At 44.0% G+C, this 11,537-nt stretch overlaps 1 protein-coding gene across 2 annotated transcripts in view; it reads left to right on the top strand.

Annotated features, from left to right (window-relative positions):
- Positions 1-11,537, top strand: part of PPP1R9B (protein phosphatase 1 regulatory subunit 9B) — a 94,565-nt gene that overhangs the window by 19,349 nt on the left and 63,679 nt on the right. The window lies entirely within an intron of this gene.

Here is an 11,537-nt window from a genome sequence, read left to right as displayed (position 1 = left end):
TGTGTGTATTTAAAATAAACCTTATTCTTTTTATTGTTTAAAATCCATCCCTGGTCTGCGTGACTTCTTAAAGGGAATGGTTGGTGGCAGCTTAGTGTAACTGTGTGGCATATCCCAGTAGGTCTGGGTTTGTCACATTGATTGGTGTCCAGCGTGTGGGATACGACTGGTCCAGTTGTCCAGCGGTCCAGCAAAGCCTTGGCAAGTGTGCCCAGAGCAAGGGGGGTCTAGTCAGGGACAGTCTGAGGCGCGTAGGTAATCTTCTAGGTGTACCTCACGGGGAGGTGCACTAGTAGAAGAACGTGCCAACTGGGGAGACTTAGATTAAGGTGCTCTGAGGCAGCCTAGTTTTGGCGGGAAAAAGCTGAGGCAAAACTGCGTAGCAACAGCGAGCTAGCTTGCCAGCTGAGAGGCCCAGCAGAGGGGGGTAGGCTCTGACTCGATACTGTTGCAAGTAGTGCTGAAGAACAGCAGCAATCTCTAAGGAGAGCTGGTTCTGAGGCAAGAAGGAAAAAAGTGGTCGTTTTATTTTGAGGCTTGACTTTTAAAGCAGCCTGTTCTGAGGGGGGATTATGCCCTTGACTCGAAGCCAGATGGCCGAAATGAGTGAAGTGAAAGACCCCCAGATTGACCAAGGTTCTGAGGATGAATTTGGCTCAGTGCAGGGTGACAGCACAGGAGAGCAGAACCCAGAACTCAGAAAAATACTCCTAGCCCAACAACATGAACTGAGGATGAGGCAATTTGAAATGGAGGAAAGGGAAAGAGAAGAAAGGGAAAGGGAGAAACAGCGGCAATTTGAATTAGAGAGAGAGAGATTGGAAAGAGAGGAAAGATTAGAGAGAGAGAAAATTGCTCTGGAAAAAGAAAGGATGGCGTATGAATTAAGAAAACTGGAAATGATGAACCAGAATAATAATAACAATAGGGATTCTGAGGGAGGCCAATTGTCTAAGGCTGACCTGAAGAAATTCCCTGTGTACCACAAGGGAGATTGTCCTGAGGTGTTCTTTTCCTTAGTGGAAAGAGCGTTTGTGGACTTCTCAGTGAGGGAAACTGAGAAGATGACCATCATGCGGTCTTTAATCAGTGGTAGCCTGGCTGAGGTTTATGCCGAGATGCCTGAGGAACTGATGAAAGATTTTGCAGAGTTTAAAAAACTGGTGTTTGCCAGACATGGGATAAATGCAGAGCAGCTGAGACAAAGATTCAGGTCCCTCACCAAGAAGCCAGAACAGACTTTTACCCAAGTGGGGGCCCAATTGGTGAGGCTGCTTGAGAAATGGCTATCTCAGGAGGGGACAGAGACCTATGAGCAGCTTAAAGACTTGATAGCACTGGAACAGTTCTATTCAGTCCTGCATGGGGAATTGAAATTCCAGGTGAGGGAAAGGAAACCGAAATCTGTGGCAGCAGCCGCAGAGATCGCGGATTTTATTTCCCAAATAAGAAAGCCCTTGGGTGAGGGGAAATCTGTAGGTAAACCCAAAGAAACCTACAGCAAGTACTCTCAGGGACCAGGGAAAAGCCAGCAAGGGGGAGGGGCCCATGGTGAAGGGAAGCCCTCAGACATGAAACAAAGACCTCAGATTTTGGAGGGAAAACCAAAACAAGATGAGAGAGAATCAAAGTACACAAGAAAATGTTATTTCTGTCAGGGAAAGGGTCATCTAATCTCAGAGTGTCAGAAATTAAAGCAGCTAAAAGGAATGGTGCCTCAGGAGTCTAGTGGGACCAAGCCAAAAGCTGTGTTCTGTGTCCAGAAAGAGCAAGGCTCAGGGTCACTGAGGGAGCCTGTTGCCATGGCTACTCAGTCTGGAACAGCTACCTCTGCTGATCAGGCTGAGGAAAATGGTCCTCTTGTGGAGGTAAAACGCTGCTTGCTGGTGAAAACAGATTCCCAGTTGTTTGAGACAGCAGGGGTGGATGTAGGAATACTTGACCGTCAGTATAGGGGGCTGCGGGACACTTGTTCCCAGGTAACCCTGTGCCATCCAGATATTATTCCTAGGGAGTTTATAATCCCAAATGAGAGCATGAAGGTGGCAGGGATTGAGGGGCAGATAATCTCACTGCCAGTAGCGGAGGTACCTGTGAATTTTCAAGGCTGGAGGGGAGTTTGGCGGCTAGCAATTTCATCGACTCTGCCAGCAGCCGTGCTCGTGGGAAATGACCTGGCTGAACATGTGAAACGGGTGCTAGTGATTACACGTTCACAAGCCAACACGGGGACAGTTCAGGGGGGTAATGATGAGCCCGAGACGGAAGCAGGGGGGAGTTCAGAAGCTGTGGTGGAGACCTTAACTACAGACAGCCGGTTTGGACAAGAGCAAAAGGCAGACGCCACTCTCCAGAGGTGTTTTGAACAGGTGACTGACGCCCAGCTAACACCTGAAACCCCAGTGAGATTTCTGGAGAAAAAGGGGGTTTTATATAGAGAGACCCTGAGGAATATCTCAAAAGGGGGAGATGGGATCAGAAGTCAGCTGGTGGTACCTGAAAAGTATCGCCCCATGATCTTACAAAGGGGGCACTCTGACATGTTTGCTGCACACTTAGGAGTGAACAAAACACAGCAGAGAATCACACAGAATTTCTACTGGCCTGACATAGGGAAGCAGATCAGGGAGTTCTGTAAACAATGTGATGTGTGTCAAAGGCAGGGGAATAACCGCGACAGGACCAAAGCAAAGTTGTGCCCTTTGCCTGTGATTGACACTCCGTTCAAATGCATAGGGGTGGATATTGTGGGACCTTTGCCCAAGGCCACAAAGAGGGGGAACAGATTCATTCTAACAATTGTGGACCATGCCACAAGGTATCCTGAAGCCATACCCTTGACTAACATTGAAACTAACACAGTGGCCGATGCTTTGGTGGGGTATATGTCCAGGATGGGATTTGCCTCAGAGATAATCACAGATTTGGGAGCATCGTTCACATCGAAGCTCATGAAGCGCTTATGGCAAATCTGTGGAATTAAGCACAAGGAAACCACTGCTTATCATCCGGAAAGTAATGGGTTAACTGAGAAGTTCAATGGGACTCTAATGCGCATGATTAGGGCTTACTTGGCAGAGAATCCAAACAATTGGGACCAGAAGCTGCAATCCCTTTTGTTTGCTTATCGATCAGTGCCACAAGCCAGTACCGGGTTCAGTCCATTTGAACTTTTATTTGGGAGAAGGGTGAAAGGGCCCCTTGATTTGATCAAACAAAATTGGGAGCAGATCACCCAGGAGGACCCACAAGACGTTGTGACATACATAGACACCTTGATGAATGACCTAAGGAGAAATCTAGAGCTGGCAGCAGAAAACCTGCAAGCTCAGAAGGTCAGACAGAAAACATGGTATGACCACAAAGCTAGAGAGAGGCACTTTGACCCAGGGGAGGAAGTGCTTTGGCTTAGGCCCTGCAGAGAGAATAAACTGCAGCTCAAATGGGCAGGACCATATAGGGTCATTTCCAAGATGTCAGACCTGAACTACCTAATAGAGCAGGAGGAGAACCAAGCAAGGAGGGTGGTTCATGTGAATGCCCTAAAACCCTACTACAGAGGGGAACAGAGGGTTTTATTCGCGATAAAAGCAGCTGAGAGTGAGGAAGCTGAATTACCCTTCTGGGAGGGTAGAGGGGAAGTAAAATACAACCCAGAGGAGGTAAAGATCAGTCCTGCACTCACCCAAGACCAGCAGCAAGAACTAAAAATGCTGCTTAGTAAATATCAACAGGTGTTTTCCAACAAGCCGGGGATAGTGAAGGGAGTGATGCATCGGATCCACACAGGGGATGCACCCCCGCAGGCAGTATCCCCATACCGAGTAACGGGACCCTATAGGGACAAGGTGCGGAAGGAGCTGGACGAGATGCTGAGGGAGAACATAATCGTCCCCTCTTCTAGTCCTTGGTCCTCTCCGATAGTCCTTGTGGACAAGCCTGATGGGAGCATTAGGTTTTGTGTCGATTACAGGAAATTAAACCGTGTAACCACTCCTGATGCCTACCCAATGCCCAGGCTAGACAACCTGATTGAAACCATAGGGGGTTGTCGGTTCATCTCATCATTGGACCTGGTAAAGGGATATTGGCAATTAAGAATTGATCCCAGGGATCAAGAAAAGACTGCCTTTTGCAGCCCTTTTGGTCTCTATGAGTTTCGAGTCCTGAGCTTTGGTCTCAGAAATGCACCAGCCACATTCCAAAGGCTGATGGACCAGACCTTGGCAGGGCTCAGTGACTTTACAGTGGCCTACATTGACGACATAGGGATCTTCAGTAATACCTGGGAAGATCACCTGATACACCTGGAGTTAGTGCTGCAGAGGTTAAGTGCAGCAGGGCTAACAGTAAAGGCCAGCAAGTGTCAGCTGGGTAGCCCAGAAATAAAATACTTGGGTCACATGGTAGGGGGAGGAGTGATAAAACCCCTGGAGGCCAAAATAGAAGCTGTTCGTGATTGGCCTAGACCCAACACCAAGAAAAAAGTCAAATCATTTCTTGGGTTGGTGGGCTACTACAGGAAGTTCATCCCGAGGTTTAGCGAGATTGCGGCTCCGCTGACCGATCTGACGAGGAAGAAGGCTGATGACCGCATCCCGTGGACCAGCGACTGTGAGGCGGCGTTCCAGAGGTTGAAGGAGGCGTTAATCAACTATCCTGTCCTGCGTGCTCCAGACTTCGACCGGGAGTTCATCATCTACACCGATGCGTCTAACAGCGGGGTAGGAGCAGTTCTGTGCCAAGAGGATGAGAATGGTGACCAGCATCCAGTGTCCTACCTGAGTAGGAAACTTCAAAAAGGTGAGAGACATTTGGCAACCGTGGAGAAGGAGTGTTTGGCCATAGTCTACGCGATCCAGAAGGCCAAGCCTTACATCTGGGGAAGACATTTTGTTCTGTGCACTGACCATTCACCATTGCAATGGTTAAAGACAATGAAAACCCACAATAGCAAACTTATGAGGTGGGCTTTGAACTTACAGGTCTATGACTTTGAAGTGAAGGTGGTCAGAGGGTCAGTGAACTGTGTTGCTGACGCCTTATCAAGAAGACCTGAAGACTGAAGACGGCGAAAGAACATGGACTATATGTATATAATGAAAACAAAAAGTTAAAATGTACCTGGTTTTAAATTGGTTTGTATTAATAAAGGTAAATTGATGTAATGTATATGGTAAATGTTTAAATGCCTATTTGAAATGTTTAACTTAGAATGTAAGTAAGTATAATATGGTATTGAATGTATAACTGTTTTTGTGTATTTTACCTAGGTTGTTTTTTGGTGAAAAGCACCTTAGCTTTCCCCCTACAAAACAACTTATAAAGAGGGGAGGTGTTACATAACAGCACTGATGTTACCTGTCTGTCATGGGTTTGGAGGGAAAGTTCCATCCTATGGGGAGTGGAAGGCGGGACATCAGGAGGAGGGGCTGTACTGTATAAATATGTGATGCCTGTGTGGTGAAGAGGAGATGCTGAGACAGACTGTGAGACACTGGGTTGGGACGAAGCAGCAGCTGGGGAAGAAGAAGCTGTTGTGGGAGTCTGGGTGTCTGACAGGGTACTACTGTGTGTCAGAGTACCAACCTGATAGGTTCAGGTGTCTGTTGGTTAGCCAGAACTGATAGGTTCAGGGTCTGTGCTTTAAGTTAAGGTTCTGTGTGAACCAAACTGTATGTATGTCTGAGTGAATCTAAGCCACGTTACTTTATTCTATTCACCTGATTGTTTATTTTGCCTGTGTGTATTTAAAATAAACCTTATTCTTTTTATTGTTTAAAATCCATCCCTGGTCTGCGTGACTTCTTAAAGGGAATGGTTGGTGGCAGCTTAGTGTAACTGTGTGGCATATCCCAGTAGGTCTGGGTTTGTCACAGGGTGTAGCTTCGAAAAGTTATTTTTTGGATTACAATTTTCAGAACATCTAGATTTTATGATTTAAAAAAAGTAACTTTTCCATGCCCGGTCACAGGGACTGATCTCCTTAACCCCCAGGCTGACAGACTGTAAGGGCTCACAGTGTTTGTTGGGCCATATGGTATGAAATGGTTGCTGTGGGATGGGAGTGGACTGGGCTGAGGATTGGGGACAGAGAGACTGTGCTTTTGGAGTCTGCCCAGCTGACACCTTTGCAACTCTCTCTGTCATTGGCATGTTTTCTCATGTCCAGTTTGACACGCTGAAGAGTATGTCTCTGTATGGCAGATTAATTCATCTGCAATAATACCTTCCTTCTTTCTGCTTGGCCCTTGCAGACGACAACCTAGTTCAGGTTTAATAGTAACCTATAGTTTAGTGTTTTAAGAATGCATTGTAAGAACCATGGCACTTGCATTCCACCTCCTTTTATGGTTCGGCCCCTTGAATATGTTTGGAAGCTTCTGCATACATTTTTTCAGTAGACATGATTTGCCATATTGTCCATACCAAAGAAACTGGGGATCTGTGGTTTGTAGGAACAGGCAAACTTAGATTTGTGGTTTAAGAGAATGGCAAAATCCATCTTGCCAAGTACATTTGGATTTCATGTCTAAGAGCAACTTTCCTGGCGAAATCCATCTTGCCATGAACATTTGGACTTTTAAGTTCTTCACACTGGCGCAGAAATGATGAAGTGGTGTTTTAATCCACAAAAACCCGTGTATTGTATGATGATTTTTAGTGGTCTATGAGAGTATCACCTATTTTTGCATTTGGATTCTTTCGGTAAACTAAAGTTACTCTTTGTTACGGTTTACAGACTAGGCATAATCCTGGAAAAGTCAGTGAACTTTTCTCCTTTTTAGCTATGCAGAGGAAAGCAGTAGAGGGTGCAGACCCTTAGAGGCATGTAGGACTTCTCTCATATTTTCAACCATAATTCAGTAACTGGCTCAGTGACCAAGGAATCTTATTTACTTTAGCTAGACACATGAACTACATAGCAAACCATTGTTTCTGCTAGATGGCAGATTAGTATCTGAAACTGTGGTTTGTAATGAATTTGTATAACCGTAGCTTAGCGCAGAAATGGGCATATTGTGACCTACCAGATGTTCTTGGACTGCAACATCTGTCAACTCTGACCAGAATAGCCAATGTTGAAAAATGCTGAGAGGCACAGTCCAGCAATATCTGGAAGGACAGAAGCTACCTGTACCTGTTTTAGTACAATATTTGAATGTTAAAGCTGATGACTAGGGACCATTCTTTGTTTCCCACAATTCTTGATACTGGGAGTTCTAACTTCTAGAACCCATCAGGCAACTTCCTTTTTAAACAGGAAGCTAGGCTGGAGCTCGGCCTATCCTAGACCATATAGCTGTTCAGTCCAGCCTTATACCTGATGGACACAGTTTAGGTGTCTGCAGTGTGGGTCTGGCAGATGAAACTCCCAGAATGGAGAATTCTGGGATCTGGAGAACAAATAAACATACTAATGGCACATCTCCACTGGTTTCTTTTGCTGGAGGGAGTGGGGGGAAATGGAGATTGTGAAACAAGATGGATACTTCCAATTGGAAGTACATAAAACATGATAGGGTATTACGAGTCAAACTCTTGCTTCTTGTACTGGACAGCCATATGCATCTGAGAAGCCTCTAAGCAAGGCATGGGAGCAGTGTCTATACATCCTGTAGTTTGGAAGTTGCACATCCTGTTACCTGGAAGTTGCATGTGGTTGCCCTGAAGAACCACCCATTGATTGCCTTCTCTTCCATGAATCTGTTCTTCCATGAATCTGTTTACTCTCTATAGTTATCTAAGTTACTGCCTGCCATTTTAAACTGGCAGTGAATTCCATGACAGTGACTTTTATTTGTCTCAGATCTCCTGTCAACCACTTCCCTGTCAATCAGTGCCATTGGGTAGCCCTAAATTGTTGTAGTATGAAGAGGGAGAAAAAGTAATATCTCTATTTTATAAAATAACATACACCGTAAACCAGCTTGATTTGTAACCTGAAAAGCCTTAGGTGCTGTAGGACTTTCCTGGTAGGGGGAATCAATCCAGTCCTTTGATCGTCTTGCTTGTAAAAACATCCTTTTCTTTTTTGAGACATGGTGACCCTGGACTTCAGGTGACATTAAGGATGTCTCCTCCGTGGAAGACTGATTTGATTCATGGGATTCAATCCACTATGCATCTTTTTTTGCATATGAGCCATTGATAAGAGTTGGAAAGGGAAATGTAAAACTGACCTCCAATCACAGGAGAACTTTGTCGTGGTTGGAGAAACAGAAGATCCAAATGGCCATGCCTGCGGAGAATCCTGTGGCTTGTTGTCCAAAAAGTGACTTTTCTAGTTTCTGAACCCATGTTAATTTGTGTTGTCTCTGTGTACTCTTGTGTCAGAGACAGTAATGTGCCATTTGGATTTTCTGCTTCATGCTTTGGAAGGTCAGTAAAGGTGATATAAATGTTTTGAGGACCCCTAAGCAGGAAGATCTGCTACCTACTTTCTGATCTTTATTTCAGAATAATTTCTTGTCATATGAATTTTGGAAATCGTTCCCCTCTCTCTTTTTTGAGAGGGGAATTCAATGTTTGCTTGCAATGTTCCCTTCTGCATAAAGGGCCCGTCTTTTCTTGAATGAGCCTCCTTCCAGCCGGGAAGAGTGAAAAGGTTCTTGATTTGGACTGTGGTTGTTTGGAAGAGAGTTGGCAAATCCTGATCCAATCTTGCAGGCAGGAACAGCTGGAGATGCAAAAGAATTCTGGTTGGCCAGAGTTTGAATCCCTACTTTGTCTCCTGAGAGAGGGTCCAAGATCATCCATAGCATATGTGGCTGGTATGTTGATGTGCTCCATCACCTGCGCAGCCTTGGGCAGGTTTCATAGTTACAAACTTCCACAAGAAGAACTAGTGTACCATTTCAGAGTACTTTATACCTAGAAAACCTTGAGAGTGTCATCATGGATCAGAATGAACTTTGTACCACATAACTGTCAAAATTACAAAATAAATCATGGTTCCTGGTTTATATGTGGAAGAAATTTAAAATTGTGCATTGAATTCTTGGTTGAAACTTCATATTCCAAAATGTACACATTAGGGAAAATTGCATACAAAAATGCACACATTAGGGAAGATTTTCAAAAAATATTCCAAAATGTGTATGTTAGAGAAAATTGCATATAAAAATGTGTAAGCTAGGGAAAGATGTAAAAAAAATGCATATTATGAAAAGGGATATATGTAAATTTTGTATGGGAGTTCTTGGCTTGAATATATTAGGAGAAATAGCATGCAAAATATGGATTAGGGAGAATGCAACTGTTCATGTGTTTTTAGATAAAGCAATTCTAAGATACAGACAGTGTTCAGAACAGACTGTAGTTGGGTACATGTAATACTGGCATGGGCTTCAAATAGACTGAGTCTGTCCGTCCCTAGTAAGAGCATCATCAGGCTTCTTTTCCTTGGGCAGTCATGAAGCAGAAGGAGAGGAGATGTGTCTCTTTGGAACATTGGGATTTTTGAAGATCTTCTGATGGAGGGAGGGCTTCTCTAGAGAGCTTGAGGTGGAAAACATATTTCTGACAACATGCAGTGCAAGGAGAGAATTTCCTTGCAGAGTTAGGTCACAATGACATGTTGCTGATGCAGAGAGCACTCTGGGAAGACCGGGCGGGGGTGGGGGGGAAGAGCACATTTGAAAGCCTGAAATAGCAGATGTCTGAAGGGAGTTAATCCTTCTGCTGCTTTTCCTCAGCAGCCCTCCTCCCCACTGCTTTCCCCCCACTCAATCAACTTTAATCATAGCTAAGAGGTGGACGAACCCCAGCTGAATGATAGAGCCTAGACCTTGCCTACAGAAGATCTCTCCTTTGGTCTCTGGTGTTTTTGTTACGAATTGGGTGGCTCTGCATCCTGCTTTGCAGAGGACGGCCCTCTGCTTGTCTTTGTTTTAGGATGGGCACACAGCTTACCTGATCACATTCTTCTCCACAAGCATGAGATGAACTTTGTTTCTATGTGACTTAATAGCTATTATTTCTAAATCTATATTAAATTATGCAAATAGTAGAGAAATGCATATCCTCTTATATCCCTTCTTTGGTGAGGTGCAAGTAGCCCTCCAATATCAGGGCTAGGAACGGTCTCTGTCTAAACAGCAGTCACCATTCAGAGCAGGCAGTACTCTGGGATGAATATACTATACAACAGAACTGAATATACAACTCTGATAGGAAACCTTTGACTCCACATGTTTGGATCACTAATGATAGCTAGTGGTAAGGGGCTGTTGGAATAATAGACCATAACAACTGATGGGTCAAATCTTTGATTCAGTGTAAATGTGCTTTATAGGGGCAGGGCTGTCTCAGAGTACATATTTTGTGTGCAGAAATCCTATGTTCATTTTTAAAGAAAAAGATCTTTCGTAGGAGGGATAGAAGAGGCCTCTCTCTGGAAGGCCACTGCAAATAAGAATAGATCAGTCACCATGTGAGAGACAGCCAGAATCAATATCACTCAGCTTCATGCATTCATTGTGAAACAGATTTGGGAATGTCCCAGCTAAAGAGAGAAGCAGTAGGCCGGGGATGTTTAACCCCTGTCTGTCCCCAGCCTTTCTTTGCATGTTGGCAATAATTTTAACTAAGTCTTAATTTCATCTGAGGCTTTATAGCCAAGAATCAAAGTTTCTCTTCATTTTCAGGGGGCCCTATCATAGTCCCCTTATATCAAAAAGTTGATATAAGTCGTCCTGTTTAGGGGTGTAAATCATCATGTGTCTCATCTTCACACACAAGGATGAGGAAGTGTCACATTTTTTTACCTTCCCAGTGAGAATAGCAAAAAACGATATATGGTGTGCAAAAAAGTTGCTGTTTTTAAAAATAAAATGCTAACATTTGCACAAAATCACCCATCTGTGCAAATTGTACAATTTGTGCAAGTCATGCCATTGCCCCAAACTACAGTGTATCCTATTTTATTTCTCAGTTTGGAAGACTTGATGGGTTATTACCATTTCTCTTAACAATCCTGCGCTGGCATGTGTGTGTTTTTCTTCTCAAACAGAATAATTCTGAAGAGATGTTTCATCCATTTTACAGAGTCCTCAGGGGAGGGGGTTGAGAGAGCTCAGTGTTTCATTTTTGGGTGGCTCTAAGGAAACTCTCAAAACTTAAAAATTCTTCTCAAAGGTTCACCATGTGTAGAGACAGACAAAATCTGAGAATAAGGAATTTAGTGAATAGTCTGTCCCTTCCTAGCCCATCATGTTGCTTTTGTTCATTTGCTAGAAGTATGGCGTCTCATCAATACGTATTTTCTTTTGCAAAGAAAGATGGATAGAGATAGGAACCATACAAAGTAAAAATTCAGAATATATAAAATGCAGCACATATCTGTACTCTCTAGCAGAGAAAAATGAGTTCTAAGCAGTTCAAGTGACCAAATACAGAGCTCACACATCGTTTGTTTAAAACTTTCTTCAACTTTCCCTCCTACTCCACCACCACAATTTATTTCCACCAGTTGCATAAGTCAGGAGCAGGGAGATACAGCTTATTAGGGTGAAGGAAGGGATGAGCAGTAAGGT

Source organism: Pogona vitticeps, chromosome 6 (assembly GCF_051106095.1).
Source record: "Pogona vitticeps strain Pit_001003342236 chromosome 6, PviZW2.1, whole genome shotgun sequence".
NCBI lineage: Eukaryota > Metazoa > Chordata > Lepidosauria > Squamata > Agamidae > Pogona > Pogona vitticeps.
The sequence above is the reverse complement of the archived record's forward strand: the minus strand, read 5'-3'. Positions and strand labels throughout refer to the sequence as shown.